Here is a 20,252-nt window from a genome sequence, read left to right as displayed (position 1 = left end):
GGCCCGCTGTGGGTCGTGAAGCGAATACGACGATGTTAAAATAATGAATCATTCCCTGCGCTTTGCGTTTTGAAGATACACTGCCTTCGCCATTTTTTTTCCACCAGGACGATGGGGAATAGCAAAATGGGAAGAAGAAGCGAAAAAACAAGAAGAAGAAAGAAAAGGATAGCGGCAAGCGTCTTGCCTTGTTGAAGGACCGCCAGTCCTTGAGCGGATGGTTCGTGTGTTATTTTCTTCTTGTTCCCTTCTTCGGGATTCTTCCCCTTATTCATCCTCCCCTCCCCCCCCCGCCTTTCCTCCTCCCAAGCCTTTTAACAGCAGAACCTTCAATGCTCAGTGCGTGGCGATTCTTGCGAACCGAATCGCATTAGAAATGGACACGAAGTTTCTCTCTTTTTTAATAAGTTTTCCACCACCGGTGTAGAGGATTTTCTGTCCACGGTAGCATGAATCATATCCACAAAAAAGGCCTGAAGACGAAATTGCGCATTAGCAACAACAACAAAAAATAACCTCCCCAGACCACCAACACACACACCCATCTAAAGTATGCATGCATGCACATTAGCAAAACGATTTCGCTTTATGACATTTGTCGTTACACTTTGTAACGGCCAGGTGAATGGTGAATTCCTCAAGCATTTCCTTTTGTGCGGTGCGCAGCAGAAACAAAGAAAAATATACACGATGCTAGGTTGTCTAATAAATGAGATGCGACCTTATGAAGAAGAAGAAGAGAGAGAAAAAAAAACAATTCAAAGTACACGTGTGATGGTAAAGAGATAATAAACTTTAATATAAACTGAATACAAATTCCAGCGGCTGCTTTTATTGCAGTCGTAGCACCAGAAATGCTTCGGACGTTTGATTCATACCTTACTTCCGGAGGCATTTTTTGAAATTATAATTAGAAAATAAGAGGTTTTTATAAAGCAAGCAGGTAGCAAAACCGTAATTCTTACAATACCATTTCATGGGGTAATAATTTGTTTTGTTTGACTGATGATAATAATATTTACAAAAAACAATTTTAATAATTCTAACTACTCTCTACATTACACTCTTGTACATAATAACTCAAGGAAGAGTCAGCTCACTCATGAGTCATGACTCTCTGCGGCGATTAATGACTCACTCATGAATGAGTTACATCACTCATGAATAATGACTCTTTGCGGCGACTCTCTGTGGTCGCTCAGGAGTAGTGTTGGGTAAATTATAAATTTTGCCGGAGTCGGATCGGTCCGACTAAATCCGACGAGGACCGAGTCCTGCTAAATTCAGCAATTAGCCATGTCTAGGGTTGTGGGATCTTGTCCTGCAATATTTACAATTTACCCAAGGATGCAGGGGAAGTGCCCTGAACAATTCACTCGACCGGACTCGATCGGACTCGTCGGAGTCAATTTTGGTTTTTAGTCGGAGTCGGAATCAATTTCGGAATCATACGCGCGGTCGACGTGGATCCGCGATTCCACTCCGGATTACCCATCACTACTCAGGAGCTAAATGACTGCTGGAAGAGTCAGCTCTCTCATACATGAGTGAGTTGATCGTTACTCATGAATAATGACTCTTTGCGGTGACTCACTGCGGTTAACTCACTCACGAACTAAATGACTCTTGAGAGCGTCAGCTCTCTCATACATGAGTGAGTTGATCGTTACTCATGATTAATGACTCTTTGCGGCGACTCACTGCGGTTAACTCACTCACGAGCTAAATGAATCCTGGAAGAGTCATCTCTCTCATACATGAATGAGTTGATCGTCACAACAAAGAGACATGACTCAGGAGTAAAATGGTTCTTTCCTGAGTGAGTCGATAACCGTTTCAAACGATTTTGGTTCTTGCGAAAGTCAAAATATGATATGTTTGAGTAACTTTAAGAATCAGTTTTGAGACTCTCGTTTATTAAGAGTCTGTTGAAGGCTAACGTTAACGTTACCTACTCTTAGCAATTTCACCTTAGTGAGTTCTAATAACAAATACTAATAGTATTACTTTAAAACCTTTAACATGAAGCTCAATTTTCCAACATCTTGGGTAAATTGAATACTTCGAAAAGATTTACTTCAAAATAACGTTTGCACGTAACATCAACAAGCACAACAGCCGAGACGAAAAAGCTGTAGCAAATAATTAAACCTTTCATGCAGCGAAACTACGTACCCAACGCCAACGTTCGACATCCATCCGAAAGGAAATTGTATCAATTAAGTTTCCAACCCTCCCCATCCCGCGAACTCCATGAATCCCTTTATCTATCCCCCCCCCCGAATCGCTTTGGAGATCCCGCTTCGTGGTAGATGTACCGCTTTTTGCAAAGTACGCTTGCGAAAAAGGGAACCCCCGGGACGATTAGCCTTAATGACGCTAGTTTATCTCTGTGCTGCCTTTTGCGCTGGGTACGGCGCGTCTCTGTGGAGCAGACACCCACGGACAGCCAATCGGTTTGTGGAACGTCGAACCGTGAACCGATCAGATAGCAAGATCTCATCGAGATATTTTTCACCATCTTCGTGATGGTCGTGTTTGTTTCGGGGTTACAAAAGAGGTACCTGCTCGGTACCTGGACGGTCTAGACCAGGTCCAGTTGACTTTGTCGGATGCTGTTCCTGATGTACCTTTATGATGGAGTCTTCTCAGTTCTATTTACTGAACGGGTTACATGTCACACTTAAATAAATTGAAAATTAAGGAAAATTTTAATAATCAAACTGAAACTCATTAAACCACATTACAACACTCGAAACAGAGAAATTCTTCATCAAACATATGGCGAAATATTTTTCGAGCAGATTTTAATGACATGCTGATGGAAAGGACCCGCTGGGATGTTTTTTTCTTCTCTTCTCTTTTCAAGGGTAAATACATATTCAAAGGGTTGACTAAAGTTAAGGCAACGCATAATCCCACGCACCCACCCTCCCCCACTAACGCCACTTAGCGGATATTAAATCACGGCAAAACATCTCTCGCACGGTATATTTTTCAGGCTGCATGACGTCGGCATCGGGTTGTTAAAAACATCTCCAACGACACAAAACGTGCACCGTGCTAATGTTGGAAAATTCATTTCAATCAACTGTACCATTCTTTTATTTTTTTTTTGAAGGGAAAAGAAGAAAAAATCAGCAAAAGGTTAATTCTATTTAGAAGCGCACCCGCCAGTAGGTGGTACCATTTCCGCACAAGGGATCGTATTGAAACATCAAACGCAAGGAAGAGAAGCAAAAAAAAAGTCAGGCAAAAATTAGCAACAGCTCGTTGTCCTTTGTGCCTTTCTGGTTTGATGACGGGTTGCTTTTTATTTTGACACCGGGAGAGGGTTTTTTTTGTTGTTGCTGTTTTATTCCTTCGAAGCTGCGTACCGTACCGTTCGTTCGCAAGATTGTTGGCGGGGGAGAGGGTTTTGTTTTTTGTTTGATCAAGCAAGCTGATTAAAGGACGCTATCACGGTGATTATGGTAAAGGTGAAACGGATCAGGTGATGTGGGTGGAAGGAAGGGGTTGGGGTAGGAAAGTGGGCGAAAAGGCGACAACACCGACACTGACCTTATTGATATGTCACCGTGTATCGTGTTTGTTCCTATCAGACATCAGAGGGTCGACACACACGCGGATGTGTTAAATAAGCAACGCAGATAGGGCGAATGTAAACACAAACGGCACCGGCTATTAGTGCGAGAATGTTGTTGCGTCAAACAAAATGGCGTTTTGTAAAGAATGTCTTACGGAAAATTTTGCAACACCTGCTGCAACCTATTTCTACTGCTTCTAAAAGAAACAGCAAGATTTAGTGTGCCTTTGCTATGCGGGTTGCATACTTTAAGGCTGCAAAAGGAAAATTTCTCCAAAGCAGTCAAACATCCTTCTTCTACTGGTGATTTACACTTTCAACTTTTAACTTTCTTTTCTTTTTTGTGTGCCATTGCTTGCTACTGTGCTCCAAAGAGAAACTCTTCCTTTTACCATTCCATGTGCTAGTGCTATTCTTAAAGGAATTCACACCCATTTAAACCTGTGTGTGTGAGTGTGAGCCGAACGCCACACAGTCACGCGGTTGGGAAAGTGCCTTTGGGAAAAAGAAAATGATGAAAGTCGCGAACTGGTACCGTTGACAGTGGTAATAACTTTACACCGGTACGCACGCGACCGGTGCAGAAATCACCTGTAAAAATGCTAGCAACAACAAAAAAAAGCATCAATGTATCGAATGGTGAAATGGTGAAACAAATCAACAAAACGGAGCAGAACCCAAAATTTGAAAAAAAGGAAGTCCCATGAAAGCATGTCCGGGGTGGGAGAGCAAAGAAAGAGTGGAGAGAAGGAAAAAACGGCACAAATAAAATTTGAGCAAAACTTCACCCAAAAAGTCCCGGCGCGGGCGGGGTCTGGATTCGCGCGGATGAATCTTTCATCGGATGAAGTCACCAAGGCGTACTAAACTGTCAGTTAAGCGAAATTGAAGTCGATAAACTGCCAAACAAAGGAAAATGCCAACCGAAAACGGGGGAGTCGTCGAGGAGGTTTTTTTTCGATTTTTTTTTTTTGTTTGCTACCGGCGTGCCATTTTCATTCCCTTTTTGTCGACAATCTTCCCCCCCTCGTGTGGTGGGGGAGAGTTTTTTTATTATTGGGAATTTTGAAGAGTTCGGCTTGGTATGATTGTTGCGGTTTGCCGGTTGGCTAGTTTAACGTTCGCGCTTTTTTTTTTGCTGTTGTTGCTTTCATTCTTCCTCCTGCCGAAGGTGTCGCTTGGTTATGTGATGGCACCGTGAACGTGAACGATTGGTACGAGCTTCGTTTGCTCGCTACCTCAACATTGCTTTTCTAACGCTTGCCACAATGGTGCACCAATTTTTGATACGGTGGAAAAAAGGGATGACGGAAAAATAGCAACAAAATGCTGCACAGCTATACATACGATTACCATTGCCTAGTTAGAATGATTAGAACGATTCCTATTTTTTTATTGAACAAATATTTAAGGCATTTTTAAATTTTAAATTCTTCATTTAATTTTTAATGGCATTTTTCCTATTTTCCTATTTTTTTGTTGAACAATTAACTAGGGCATTTTTTAAATTTAAAAATTTTAATTTTATTTTTTAACGTCAAATATTTTTAATAAATATTTCCAGAAGTGGAACAGTAAAAAGACTTTGACATTTAAATAAGTAAGCCTTAGACAGCTTCTGCTTTGGTTGATTTAAAGAAATATATCCTTTTTTTATTCTTCTTTTGTCAAACTTTGTCTCTTCTTTGCTTTCATCCATTTTTACTATTTCTTTTTAAATATAAAGCACGCTTTTTTTGTTTTGTTTTTGCTTTTAAAAAAGTGCAACCATTTACCATCGCTACCATACAAAAAAAAGCACAAAGTAACGAGGAGTTTTTCGGTGCTCCACTTCACCACCCCAATGGCCGCCCATTACCGCATTCAGTGGCGCTCAACGAGGCTCTGATGGAAAAATAATTTGGCTCCAAACGCCGGAATGAAATATGAAAGCAATATCCATCCATCCTCGACTATCTACTTTTCCTAGAGTTAGAAAAAAATCACACACACACACACAAGATGGAGGGATGATGGAAGCATTCTTTCAAATTAATCGCATAAATCAAACCGCCACGAACGAACTTCTTAAGATTTACTAATCCGAAAGACTAATGGAGTGCGGACGAAAAGGGAAGTAGAATGGTAGAAGCAGTAATCGCACTATGAAATACCTTAACCTTCAACCAAAAAAAAAAAAAGAAAAGAAAAAAATACCACCCAATGTAGGACCTTTTAAAATACGAAAGAAAAAAATGATAAAAAAATCCATCCCTCTCCGTCAACTAGAAATGTTTGTGGAGTGTTTTTAGAGTTCTTTTTTATACTTTTCGCTTCATTCTGACTGATATTTTCTAACCTCCATACCGACACACTGTTCAATCGGATCCTGTTTCGGGATGTACCGTGTACTTGTGAATGTGTTGCAAATTTGGCCCCTTGCGTTATCCTTTTTCCGAGAAAAAAAAACGAACGAAACTAAGACGATCCTCGGAGGTCCTCGCCACCAAGAAACGTCCTCTATGGAATCATTTTCGTTTTTTCTCTCTCTCTCTCTCTCTCTCGTGTGTCATATATACGAGCACGTGGAAATATTTATCCCTTCGCACAAACACACACACACACAAAATGGAAGAGAAAAAAATACAAACACACACATACAGCCTGGCTACAGGCAATGGCAAAATGTGAATGATCTCTTAAGAGGCTTTCAGCGAAAATACGGTTTTTCAATTTTTCATCGCTTCCATTACCAACGGTTTTTGTGAAGGAGGAAGAAAGGTTTTCTTTTCCTCCACTCTTGTTTGTGTGTGTGTGTTTGTTTTATTTTTCTTTTCCCGTTACTTTCGGTAACGCCTGGCCTTGGCGTTCTGGCGGTTGTGGTACCGTCAGTACACTTTATCTCGCATTCCGTTTTCTTTCAGCAACATTTTCCACCCCGTTGTTGCCCCCGGACAACAGCCTTCTCCTCCTCAAACCCCCTAGCCTGTTACTAGATATTTTCTTCTGTTGTTTTTTTGTTGTTGCCATTTTTTCTTATTTCGCTTATTCCTTAAGGTATTGCCTCTTGCTTGGTTGCTTTTATTTGTTGCTGTTATTTTTATAAATTTTTGGGCCGGTTTGATGCGGTTGACATTCGCTAACTTCGGGTCTCCGTTTATTCCCACACTTTTTTTTTGCTACAGCGTGGAAGGGATTTTCGAAAAGATTTCCAATAATCCTCGACAGCGCATAAGTTTCCGTCAACTTTCGTGCAGTTCGTTCGTTCTTACCGTTCACCTTTTCTTTTTTTTGCAAGGAAATACAAAAAAAAACCACGCAAGCTACAAATCAACAGAACTGCTTCTGGGTTAGGCAAAGGAAAATAAAATCAAGCCCTCGTCGCCGTATGTCGATTTGTGACCATCGAACCTTTTTGCGCTCGAACGTGATGATGTTGTTTTTTCGTTTTTTTTTGTTTCATTTCCTTTCTTTTTCTTTCCTCCTCTCGCTCTGACTGACTCTTGGGAGGGAAGGAACGCGGCGTTGCTGTTGAGCTACTGTTTACCGATTACTGTCAAACTGTTGCCTGACAGCTTGCTAAAAAGCGAATACTGTCAAATTGGAACTCACTCGCGTACACTGCAACGTTCTGCAGTGCGCTAGTTTTGACTTTTTTTTTCTCTTGTAAGCACGATAGAGGAAATTGTTATAAATTTTTGTCATTTTCCAATCGATTAAATTCGTTAACTATTTTTTAAATTATTTTTTGCCACTATGATTGTTGATTTTAATTATGAAATGGTTTACACGATGAACTCAATTAGACAATATTAATTTGTATTTATAATTTAATCTTCAAAGAGTTCTAAAAAATATAAAAACACATAATTAAATGTTTTCAACAACTTAATAAAATAATATGGACTAATGATGGACGCTTTAACTGCAGGAAATAATTAATCATCTTATCGCTTGCTTCACCACATAAGAAACATAACAGCACGCTAAAGATGTAGCAATATTCGACAAACGATTCAAAGTGCTAAAAATACTCAAACCAAATAGAGAGAGAGAAAGATACAATACTGACAAGGACAACAAAAATACATCTCAGATCCGTTTGAAAACCTTTTAGGGTAATAGTAAGCAACTCAAGACTTTTTTTTTATTTTTCTTTTTTCGCTTTCCTTTCTTTACCTAAGACCGGTTCTCAGTACTTACTAATGCTTCATTCGGTATGATATTTTATTCCATGTTGTTTCTGGTGCGTTCACCTGAGAATCGCAGGAAAAAAAAGGATAAGCGTACAGTGAGAGTCCCTTGCAGCGGCCGCAGACAATATTTTGCAGATAGTAACAACTCCCTGGGCGCTATTCACCGATACACCGAGGTCCGGTCTATCAATATCAACGGGAATTATACTTTGGTACTGTTTAGGGGCCAAGACCGTGTTTTTTCTTTTCAGTTTTGTTGGTTGCTTTCTGTCTTTTAACATCCGTGCAGACCGAGTTTGGCAAAAAAGTTTCTAAGGAATTGAGCCTGCAGAAGGCTCACTTAAGCAGCAGGATCTTTTGTACCATCGGCTCGGTTGTGTGTGTGTTTTGTGCGCAAAAAAAAACAAAAACAAAAAAAAATGTCCGCACAACAAAATCGAAACGCGCATCTCCCGCGTGGCGGTTTTTCAAAAGTGGACTCATTAATAATTCAGGTGCGGCAAAAGGTGACAGGCCAAACGTGGATTATTTTCGATGCCATCCACCCCCTTCAGGCGCATTCACCGTCTTGCGTCGTTGCGACGAAAAAAATGGGAAGAACAACCGTATCAAATATTTAAACCCTCCCTCCCAGCACGGCCGTTGCAATTGCGTGTCAGAAGCTACCCGAGAAGAATTCATTAAAAGTGTCTTGTGGTACATTAGGTCGGTCTTTTTTTTTGTTTCTGTGTACCACAAAACCGGGACTAGTTCCTTGACACTCTAACCCTTTCCATAACATCGCGGTGGGTGTAATTAATGTGAATGGTACACCGGATACGGTGATCATGGGTTTTTTTTTAAATCGATTTGATCATGCTCAGCAGTTGACTCCATTACGCTGCTGAAAGTAGTAGTTGAGTAGTAGCTAAGAATCAAACATTCAAATTAAATACTTTTTCGATCAATTTTTAACTTGTTTGCACGTACAGTATATACCGCGAGTCTTTGTAGCATCCTTTTTATTGTCCTTCCATACATACGGTACCAAGAATTCTTCAGCTCCTCAGTTTTTGGAGGAAATCCATACCTCAGAAGCGTATGTGAGAACTTGGAACTAGACTGAGAACTGTCACGTCAGGAGTTTTGAGTGAAGAACCATTTCTGATTCGTCTGTAAAATATTCGATTCTATCAAACAGCATCCTAACGGGTAACTCCATATCAATGGCGATACTGACTTTTAACTCCAGATAGTTGAAGTTTTAGACGACTTCAAGAGTTCCTTCTTTTTCCAAGCTTGAATGTCTATGTCTGCAGAATATATAAGGATATAGTAGAAAAATTTCTTGAGAACTCCATGTGCAATTCTAGAATGTCTTGAATTACCTCTCAAGTTCTTCTTTGGACAGCCTTATGATGGTAATAGTGGACTCTGGATGGTGATAATGGCATGTGAGAATGTCGCAAGTCTGAGAAGCTTGATTGGAATTCCAAAGAATCCCATTATGACCCTATCGTTAGGGTTAGAAGATAGAATTCAAAATAACTGCTCTGCCATCTTCTCAAGGATTTGCCACATGGCGAAGATCTGTTCAATGCTTGAATTCCCGCTTCGGAATCATCTCTGATCGTTCTCAAACAGATGTGAAGAGAAAAGGATTAAAGAAATAATATCCTTTTCAAAACTTTACTTTAAAATTAATTTCTTTTTCGATTAATCACGAAAGAATTGAATTATGCAGATGTCTAAGAAGTACTACAAAGAACTATTAAATTGAATTTAAAAAAAAAGTTCCAATATTCGCCATCAAGGTATCAAGTCTGTCAAACATTCGGAAAATCTAAATCAAACAACGTATTTCCAATCGGGATAACCTGTGCAACCAAATCTTTTCCCATTTCTACCTATTTTCTAGGTTAGAAAAAAAATCAAAGCATTCTACCTACCGTTTCAGGAAATAAAGATTAATGTCCATTCGTGCTGGTGAAAAGTGAAATACTTTGCTCCCACAATTGGTCCACTGGGAAGATGAGAAAAATGGGAAAAGGGCTCCGGTAGCTACAAAACTCCGGTAGCTCATAATTTCGATCGATGTCACTTCGGGTTTTTGCTTTCTTTTATTGTTACACGTGTTTGTCCTGATGTTTGCCGTTATAGCCCCCGTTAGCCAAACAAAGGCAACTTCGTATCGATCTCGCTAGTTGATAAGGGTGAACTTTTGGTGGTTTTTGGTGGGTGGAGGAGGGATTGGGGGTTTGTTTGCTTCGATAGTCGAATGTGATAGTTGTGGCAATTTAAGAGGATTGTACAGTGACGATGATCATCATTATCATTAGCAGTGTGTGTGTGGAAGGGGGTGGGAGGATAAATGAGAGAAAGAGAGAAAGAGAGAGAGAGATTTGCTATCAAAATCCGTGTCCGGGGAAGACTAATGATGCTTACTTAGCTTCCCTAATGCAGTCCCCCATGGGTTAGAGCCTGATTGTGAATTGGATGGGTGGCAGCAGTAATGGGAAAAGTTCAACTCCCAAACACACACGCTTTCGGTATCAATTGGTTCCACTAAACTCCATTGAAATATGTGTTTCATTGATTTTTCCGTGTTTGGGTGTGTATTTTTTTTGTGTTGATTCAGTTTAATTCAGTTAAAACTTGCAAATGGGTTACAATTTTATACTAATAGACGCAATTGAACAAAAAAAAACACTAGCTCCAAATGTCACACTAAAGGATTAAAATATAATTAAAGAAAAAGTCTTAAAACAATCAACGAACCAGTGAAAACAAAAAGACGTATAAATCGAAATAGAGAAACATTTTGCATTGAACAACTGTCAAAGCGCTCGGTGATTGCTAGCAAACAGTTGAGCAGAATGCGGGCGGGGGGAGTGAGAACGTTAAAAGCAAAATGGCAAATAATCCAACCATTGATGGTAGATTTTGCACAGAAAAAGGTGATTTTCCCACACCAAACGAGTAAGTAGAGGAAAAATTTAAATTCCAACTTCCAACAGCATTTTCACCTTTCCCCAACCAAAAAAAAAAGACGAAACAAAAAAAACAAGAACGGCAAATGCAGAAACATTCCAAACGAGCAAAAGGTTTGAATGCAGTTTCGCTATTTCGCACTGGAAAGGGGGAAAAACTTCGTCAATGCAAACGTTCCGGTTTTCCGACCGTGCAAAAATGTTGGTCCATGAAGAAAGCAAAAAAAAAACAAGGGCCGAATGTTATTAGGGTAGCTCGAGTGCGCGAGACGGTCCAACTTTCATGGCAGATAAATTGAAGATTTTCGATCAATTTAATTACCCATTTGAGGTTGATCGTTGAGATTTTGCTCGTTTTTGCTCCGGTGGCACGAAAAAAGGGGGAAAAGTTGTTCCCCGTTTTGCAAGGATATCTGTCAGTGTTTATTTATGTTTTTTTTCTCTCTCTCTCTCTTCCTTGCGTACGAATGTCTGCTTTGCGAAAAAGTTTGCACTCTAAAGATCTGAATCAGGTTTAAATTGGTCTCAACGTAAAAGGGCGGAACAGTACGTGATGGCGAAATGCACAAATCTTGAAATTTATCCCATACATCCAATGTTTCACCGCGCACCAAATTGCACAATTCTGCAGCAGCAAGTGGTGTGTGTGTGCATGTTGTGAACATAAAAAAATACACTTCACCAGCACGTGAATGTCTGGCGGGGGTAGGGGATGAATAAAATACAGACACCTTTGCAGAACTCGCATCCGAACAGGAGACACCTTACTGCGCGGGGAACGATTGCTCACATTCGGTGTCACGCTGGAATTTATTGGATGATTACTTTTATGCTTGCTTTTAGCATAAACAAATAAAGCGAGCCTTTCCCTTTTTTTATTCCTCCCTCTCTCGCGCTTTCGGTAACACCAACGCTCTTCCACCGCTCTCTACCATTTCCTCTATTTGGTATCTTATACACCTGTAAGTGGTGGAACGGCACAGTGGTAAAGCAAATGGAACTAGTGGGACATAATAGTTTTTAAAGTGGTATACCGCAAAATAAATTGTCTTTTTTGTAAAAAAAATATATCAAATGTTAAAAGCACGATGAGAGATCGATTAGTTTGTCATAGTTGCTCATTTAAAAAATAACAACTTAACAATATTTGATATAAAAGAAGACTTCTTTTAACCACATGGCAGGCAAGCCAAATATTGCCATTTTTTGGATCAAGAGGAGTGTTGGGTCAAGAGCGAAAGAGGTACATCAATCGCTCCGTTCATCTTATTGTGCGCGCTCCCGCACAGCCCACGTGAAAAAGAGGTAGCTCCGTATGTAGCGCTACACACAGGAGCGATTGTGCGATGCGCTTCCATTTAAAAACTTCCTAAGAAAAAGCCTTACCTTTTTTTAGGAAAGTTAGCAAAATTTATAAATTGATTTATTTTAATGCAAATTGTTTTAATGAGTTTCTTTTCACTCAAATAATGCTTTAAATTAAAAAAAGAAAAAAAATCAGAAAAAATTTAAAACAAATTTCATCAGGGTTTTGCCTTACGTTTTTTTGGAAATTTTGAAAAAAAATATATAATTGATTTTTTTTTATGGGAATTTGTTTAAATAAGTTTCTTTTTACTCAAATGATGCTTTAAATAAAAAAAGAAAAAAAATTAATAAAAAAAATCTAAAAATTTTAAAATTTCATAAGGCTATAGGTCTCGGCTCCTGGGAGCGCATCGCACAATCGCTCCTGTATGCAGCGCTCCTTGTGGAGCTACCTCAAGCGCTCCACACGGAAATATTTTGTCCATCAAATAGAACTATTGACCCAATGTGCGAAGGTAATTCAATGCAGCCTTCCGATTGTTCCACGCGATTCTTAGACGGCCATAACGAAATGGCCACAATCTCTCTATCTCACTCACGCTCGATAGCGTGCGTGCCACTAGATTCACGGCGAAGCGCTAGGCCGTTTGAAATGAGATGATTGGCAAGGAGCGGTCGGCGGGGAAGTCATCATCCGCAGAACGCAACCAAACGCGGAAGCCCATTCATCGATGACGATATTGAAAGCATAAAGCTTATTTTATGCGTAATAACGATAATAATATGAAATAATAACTGACAGATTTATAACGACACGTTTGCCTGCATGCAATCCCCACACGAGCGCCGGTCCACACGAACGCACACTAGCGAAAGGAAGGAACAGCACACAATCACGTAAAGTGACAGGGTCCTTTACGAAAAAAGGGACATATGTGACAGAATCGGTTGTATAAGGCAGTGGTGCTTCCAGCGCTCCGAGATGAAGACTACCTGCAATGCCTCGCGGTGTTCCTCGATTCCGCAAAAAAAGAACAAAAAAAATAAGGAAAAAGAAACACTCTACGCGCTTTTTACCCTCCCATGAAGGTAATATTTTCATGCAAATTATTTCCGTTTCGGAGGCTTGCGAAGGTAGCTTCCGGAGGGGTGGTTTTTTTCTTCTTCCTTCCTACCGTGGGGGGTGAAGGGAGAAGGTTGAAGCCATCAAGTCGGTGTTTTTATTATTCTGCTTTAGTTTACAATAAATTAATTCCATATTTAGGCTTCCGGAAGTTCCCACTTTTTTATGTGCGTGTGTATGTGTGTGCATGAGAGCAACAAAACATTGCGGGAGTGGTGAATAAAAAAATAGAATCAGCTAAGGGGGTGATGGGGAGAGAGAGACCGGCCGAGGGGTGAGTAGCAGGAAAAAAAAAACAAATCGAAAGCTTAACAGGGAGGTTAAATGAATGTCGTGCCAGTGTTCAATTGACTATAGGGGGGTGGGGGAGGCTATCCCCCCCTCCCACCTCCTACCTTCCAGAAATGATTTTTTAAGGTGACGAATTGATGTCCTTTCACGATGTTCTAATACTTGAGTTCCTCTCTCTTTCTCTCTCTCTGTCTCTCCTCCTCTCTCTCTCTCACCTTCTCTCTCTTTTTCTCTGTCTAGGCGCGTTTAAGTTCCTAGCTAAAAACCAATAATGGCACCGGTGAAGCATAAATCATCAACCGCTTAATGAAATCACCTTCATATTTCATCGTGCGTTTCCTTCACACTGTGTGTGCGTGTTCCGTTCGTAAGTGGTCAAAAATGTTCGGCTATTAGTGACACCATTTTAAAGCAGGTGCCGTATAAACCAGTATAAGGGGCATGTTAGTTTGACGAATGGGCTTTCTATATCGGTTTGTAGCAAAAGCGGTTTTTTTGGGGTTTTCAAAACTCGTTCCATACCGGTTGTACTATTTTTTTTTTTTTTTTTTTTTTTTTTTTTATTAAAACAATACAGATTTAGCTTAATACTATGTACCTTAAATTAGATATATCTAGTGAATTTAGTGCAATTGATTTGTTGTTGTTTATGAATTCTATGTATCGAGAAAATATTTTAAGTAGTTTTGATTTCTTTTCTTTTTTCCAGTTTTTTAATTCTGGTTTAGTAAGTTCGTCGAATGTTGGTAGTATTATGTCTAATTCAATTGCAATTGTTTTCAAATCATTCCATAGTTGTTTTACTCTATACTACTGCCACAATGTACTGCTTTTGATTTATTAAGTACACCGTAAAGTAAAACAACAGCAAAGCGAGAGAAGAAGACAAAAAATCAGCTTGATGGCGCACACAAGATGGCGGAGTGTTTGCAAGCGGATTAGAGCCGGTACACTGGATCTGGATGTTGCAAGTGGTAGAGTTAACATAAAATATGCTCGCCGGGATATTACACCAGCAGGAATATGGCGGCGAAAAAAAAACTGAGACTTTTCGTACCCCATTGTTTGGAAAGATCAAAATGGAGAATTACGTTGGATGGAGCAAAATAAAAAAAAATTCTTCTCGCCACTATTGCTAAATCCTAAATCGTGAAGAAAGCAAAAAAAAAGACTCCCAATATATATGCACACCCTCCACCGACGCACACATCCCAAAAGCCGGATATTGCACATTCACTCCCGAATAGGAAGATTGCGTCGGATTAATTTCTGCCGAGTACAACTTAATGAAACTGCCTAAACCTTGTCCGCCCCCCGACCAACGATTCCATAAAATTTGGTACTTTATACCTCCCCCCCTTCCTGGCGAACCGTAACCGCCGATCATAAAAGTTGAGCCGAAACTTTCCTCCCCCACACCTGAAGGGGTTTCACTGTTTCGTTTTGCAATCCTTTTTTTCTGGGCACAATGCGCCTTTCTCCCCCTATTTTTTTTGTTTGCCTCACGCTGTGTGGCAAATGAGGCCCATAAAAATAAGGGAAAGTAGAGAGCAAGAAACACACACACACACACACACAGCCACACAGACAGACAAGGAAAAGACGCACAGTTAGACAGTCGTTTTTCGCGCTCCGGACAAGTTTTTCACCCGGACACAAACCCGGAGCCAAAAGTTCTAACCGACTCTATATCTATGTATATGTGTGTGTTGCTTCCACTCTACACAAAAAACGGGTAGAAGAGGGTGACTGAAGGGGTGTGTTTTTGAGGTAAGGTTAGTTGACGCAGCACCGTGCAATGGTGGCTGGTTAAACATCGGCAAATAAACGTACCTCCGGCTGCGGTTCATTTGGTTTTTACTTTTCGCTTTTTTAATGTTAAGGGTAAATCGTTTTCGTTCGTCTTTTAAAAATTAAATACTTGTGAAGTGTGTTTTCGTGTGCGCCGTTGTACGATGAGCTTCACGCAAAATGGGACCGGCGGGTTGCGGGTTGAATTTTAATTTTCGAAATATCCCCAAAAAACACCCCCCCAAACCCCAAATTCGATACACAGTCGAGCAGTGTGCAAAAGGGAATATGCTAAGGAAACGTATAAAGTACGCGCTTGTAACGGGGTAGTAAAAACACAGATCACATGCTTACGAACGTTGCTGTACACAACGAATACACAGCACGATGGAACTGGTGTCTTACCATCAGCATGCACCATTTTGTTTCGTTTTTTTTTTGTTTTTGCTTCTATCCCTCGTTCTTCGGACATTCCAACACCGAGCCTTGCTTATTATCTGCCACTTAAAGCACTTTCCCAGCACTAATGCGACCGTCTGTTGGGTTATTTGCTTTTGCCCAAATTAAGTTCATCACTCGAACCAGTTTCGCTTCGATGGTGAAAGTTTGTGCTTTTCATTCCCTACCAACCACACAGACACACTAGAACTAGCAGCAATTTGGTTGTGCAACGGATTGGGGTGTTTTCATTTGGGATATTTTAATTACCGAATCAATCACTCGCGCATCACAATTCGGATGGGTTAAAGTTGGGCTGTAGAGTTTCGTGAATCCGAGATTGGTACTGAATGTGCTAATAGCAACACTAAATCGTGCCAATTTGCTTTGATGTGGCATTGTCGTTTCCTCCATTGTTTAGGGGGAATTTACGTAAAAAAGTGTTTTAAACAAAGAGAAAAATAATAAATAATAAATCAAAAATAATAAATAATAAATGATAAATAACAAAAAATAAGTATTAAAAAATAAATAATAAATAATAAATACTAAATAATAAATAATAAATGATTAGTAATAAATAATAAATAATAAGTAATAAAAAATAAATAATAAGTAATAAATAATAAATGATAAATAATAAATAATAAATGATTAGTAATAAATAATAAGTAATAAAAATTAAATAATACGTAAAAATAAATAAATGATAAATAACAAATAATAATTAATAAATAATAAACAATAAATATTAAATGATAAATAATAAATAATGAGTAATAAATAATAAGTAATCAATAATAAATATTAAATAATATAATATAATTAATAAATAATATAATAATATAATTTAAGGAAACGGAGAGTTCACTTTAAAAACAATTTAAATATTTAAATCGTGTAGCTCACCATCGCTGAACAACCAGAATTGCAGGAATTATTCACTGCCCCGTCGCAAAAAAAAACCAAAACAAACTATTGCCCTGACCGCAGTCTAATCGATCGTACCGAAATCGTGAAAATACCGCCATTTTCGGTACGCTTTATTAACCGGACTCGACTATTCGTGGCTGGGGTTTTACAGTTAATGTGTACGAATTTATAGCTGACACATTATGACCGGTACCGGTAGTGCCGCGGTATGGGTGGTTCACCCCTACCCTTGGTTTCCCAATTCCGGACATTCTATCCTGCCGATGGACGATGTTTTGCTGCGCGAGTGTTTCCGGTCAAAAAACGATGGCGTGGGGGGGGGGGGGGGTTGGTTCGGACCGCAATGTACGGATGTACTTGCTGCAGAGTAGGGAAACATTTACTCCTACCGATATTGTCGAATGCTACCGAAGGCACAAAAATTGGCAAAAGTAACAACTTTCCACCAGGTTTACGCACCTTCCCCTTTTGATACCATCGTTCTGCCGGCTGGGGGTGGAATTGAATTAAAGTGAAACCGGTTGGCCCCCTTTTTTTTGGGGTCGGATACAGCCCGAGCTAAACTATCGACTGACGTACATTAGCCTGCTCGCTGCACTCTCTGGCACTACCGGTAATAAAGTAACCGATAGCTTCATCGGTGGAGCGGCAGAAAATTATACACCGCTCGTACCGTAACCGGCCGTACCACGCTGTACAGCGTGTCGACCGGGACGGATCTCTGTGTCCTGATTTGATTTCACTAATGGGACCTATCCGGCTGGATTGGCTGGGTTCGAATTTCACATTCCGATGGTGGGCCACCCTTCCTGATGCTCCGATACCGTAATGGAGACGCCCGGTGCTCCACGCTTACTGATGGAGGCGCCCGGTGGACCACGCTCACTGATGGAGGCGCCTGGTGCTTTGTAGATTTTAATGAAATTCCTATCGCCGGTATTAGGTGGTGGTGCGGTGGCGTCATGTTTCCCCTTTTTCCGCAGCGCGAATTGGAAAAGCCGACTCACAAGGTGTAGTACCGTACCGTTCTAAAGTGAAGGTTTAAACAGTCTCCCTTTTTCGCGGATACCCGAACACGTACACAAAGCGCACACCATTCAATCATTGCCCTGTGGATCATACGTACCTGTGGAATAGCAAAAAAAATTTCCAGCACCTTCTCCCTCTCCTCCTCTCTCCCGCACTCCACCATTCAAAACTCGATCGGTTGATCGAACAGAATCGGTTCACTGTTCGGAGTAAAAATCAACAAAACCAACACGCACCTAGTGTTGACGGTATGGGTGAAATGTGCTGAAATGGTCGTGGTGGTGGTGGCGGTGGTGTAAAAATGGTATCCTTCCTTCCTCTACCTTTTTTTGTGCCAACTACCTGGTTCCGTTCAGTAAGCGAAAATGGAAAATTGCATGTACCAACGCTTTGCTCTCTTACACAGCGTTGCACCCAATTCCGAGCGCAACATCGTATGATTATGGAGGCTAAGCATAACGTTGGTCAGCCTATCGATTCCCCCTCCCCTCCCCCCTTGGTTTTTCTTCCTCACATTCGATTTCCATTATCCCTCTATGGGTGCTGCGCCCCACCCTCTTCCAACCCACCTCCATCCCACCCCCCTCAAATACTGACCACAACAAAAATTTGCTGATTTCAACCAATTTTCCACCATATCACCGCAGACCGATACCAACTTGTTCCCATTACCGGTTACTACCCCCATCGACGCTTGTTGCGTGGTTTGTGTGGTGGGTCACACAGATATTTTCAAACCAAAAAAATCCGACCCACACACACATACACATGGAGAGAGAAAAACTCAACGGTTATCATACAACCCGTCGATAACTTGGCTCAAAAGTGTTGATTCTGACGAAATGTGTGCATTTTTTATGTGCAAAGCCCCTTTTTCGCATACCACTTCGGGTGGCGATCGGGTGAAACGGGCATAATGTACACGCACACTTTTCACACTCACGTTTCAGCTGCTTTTTTTACTATCATTATCGATACTCACAGTCGTCACGCTGTCATTGGATACAACCGCACCTAATGTACCAACTCCAATCTCCCCCCTCTCCCTCTCCCGGTCCACCCCGTTTTTTGTGGGAGACCAATAATAACCAATAGTGAATGCGCTGCACGTTGGCACGTTTTGATTTCCGCGGGAAATTTCTCTCACTCCCTCCCCTTTTTCCACCCAACATTGGGGCAATTTTTTTTTCGTTCAAAAACACACACTCACACGTGTACACGTGTGCACGAGTTGGTGTGGTTTCGGGTTCGCAATATTATCGGTGTCAAGATGAGTGATTTTAATATTGATTTTTTTTCCACCCCCCAAACTGTGGGTCATCTTGTTGCCACCATTTTTTTTGTGGGAGATATTTAATTTTTCTAAAAAAAAATGTTTAATAAAAATTCCATTTTAATTTTTTTTTATTTTCAACAACAAAAAAACCTAAGCTTACCACATCAATCAACCGATGCACTACTACTTACGCATAGGTCCACCGTCCGGATCGGAACGAACGGCCACTAAGTACATCATTCGTCCCGGGCCAGAAACTTGCGTGAGTGAATTTCCCCCCCAAAAAAAAAACAACAACAATGCAAAAGTGTGTCTCAGCACAATCAAAATCAACTAGCAGTGTAATGCACATTTAGTAAACTCCACCCCACAAATACAAGTGGCGCTCATTCAGCAGCAGCAGAAGCAATTTCTGTTCAAACCTTCCGTGTACACGTTTTACACTCATCATCAGCTCATGGTCCAGACATGGTCCAGCAAAAAGGTAGCATATTGGATGCAGCCCAGGTCAAATTGGTTGGGAAATTATCTACCCACCCACGCAAGACCGAGCCGAGCGAAAGCTGCATTTGCTGCATAGCCAATATCTTCAACGCCCGCACAAGTGCCCACCCATTCGAGGTTTGAAGTTTTGCACTGTTTTTTTTTGTTGCTTTTTGTTGTTGTTTGTTAACTATTGTTCACCACCAACGCCGACGTGGGACGGTGGAGAAACGGGAAGGGGTGAAGGGAGGGGGGGGGGGAGGTAGTTCATTAGAAAGTTCAAACCTAATTACACCCAAAACCACCCAAGTGCACGGTATGCGAACCGGGCATTTGTCGCACTAGGTTGGCTAAAGGAAAAGTTCCATACCGAGGCAAGTTCCGTGCCCGGTTGGCATTACAGAAATCAATTAAAATAATACATGTTCATCAGATTAAATTTAATGCCTGTTTTGCTCGACCAAACAAAAGCCACGCCCCGCAGACGCTCTTGGCTGTGGGAATGGTTCGCCGTCCGTTTCTTCCCAAGGTGCTCCGTGGGGAAGGAAGGGAGGGGAGGCACGGACAAACATGGCGACGCTTGAAAGGAGCAAAGACCGGAACTCCGGACATGGATGAAAGCGACCAACAAAATGGCAGATGTTTACCATGCCTGGGCGGTGAATGTTTCCCGTGTGTTGTATGTTGTTCATCAATAGTCAATAGTGAGACACCGACTACCGGGTGGAAGGGGGGTGGGGGTGGGGGGTGAAATTCAAAAACCCTTATCCCGTGCCAAAAACATCCCCGTACATTCCCGTACAACAAAGAACATGGGGTCATGGGATCTGTTTCCAGCGTCTCGTCTCAC

The 20,252-nt window shown here is 40.9% G+C and overlaps 1 protein-coding gene across 2 annotated transcripts in view; it reads left to right on the top strand.

Annotated features, from left to right (window-relative positions):
• The window catches only part of LOC125766914 (uncharacterized), a 393,268-nt gene that overhangs the window by 366,758 nt on the left and 6,258 nt on the right, over positions 1-20,252 (top strand). Inside the window, exon 6 of one of the 2 annotated variants that reach the window (XR_007418706.1) lies at positions 19,075-19,096. The exons of the other annotated variant lie outside the window; for it this stretch is intronic. The gene's annotated coding sequence lies outside the window, so the exon portion shown is untranslated. Of the gene's footprint in view, positions 1-19,074; positions 19,097-20,252 lie in introns of those variants that run through there. 2 annotated transcript variants of the gene reach the window in all.

This window comes from Anopheles funestus, chromosome X (genome assembly GCF_943734845.2).
Source record: "Anopheles funestus chromosome X, idAnoFuneDA-416_04, whole genome shotgun sequence".
Lineage (NCBI taxonomy): Eukaryota > Metazoa > Arthropoda > Insecta > Diptera > Culicidae > Anopheles > Anopheles funestus.
This window is presented reverse-complemented; position numbering and strand designations above follow the sequence as displayed.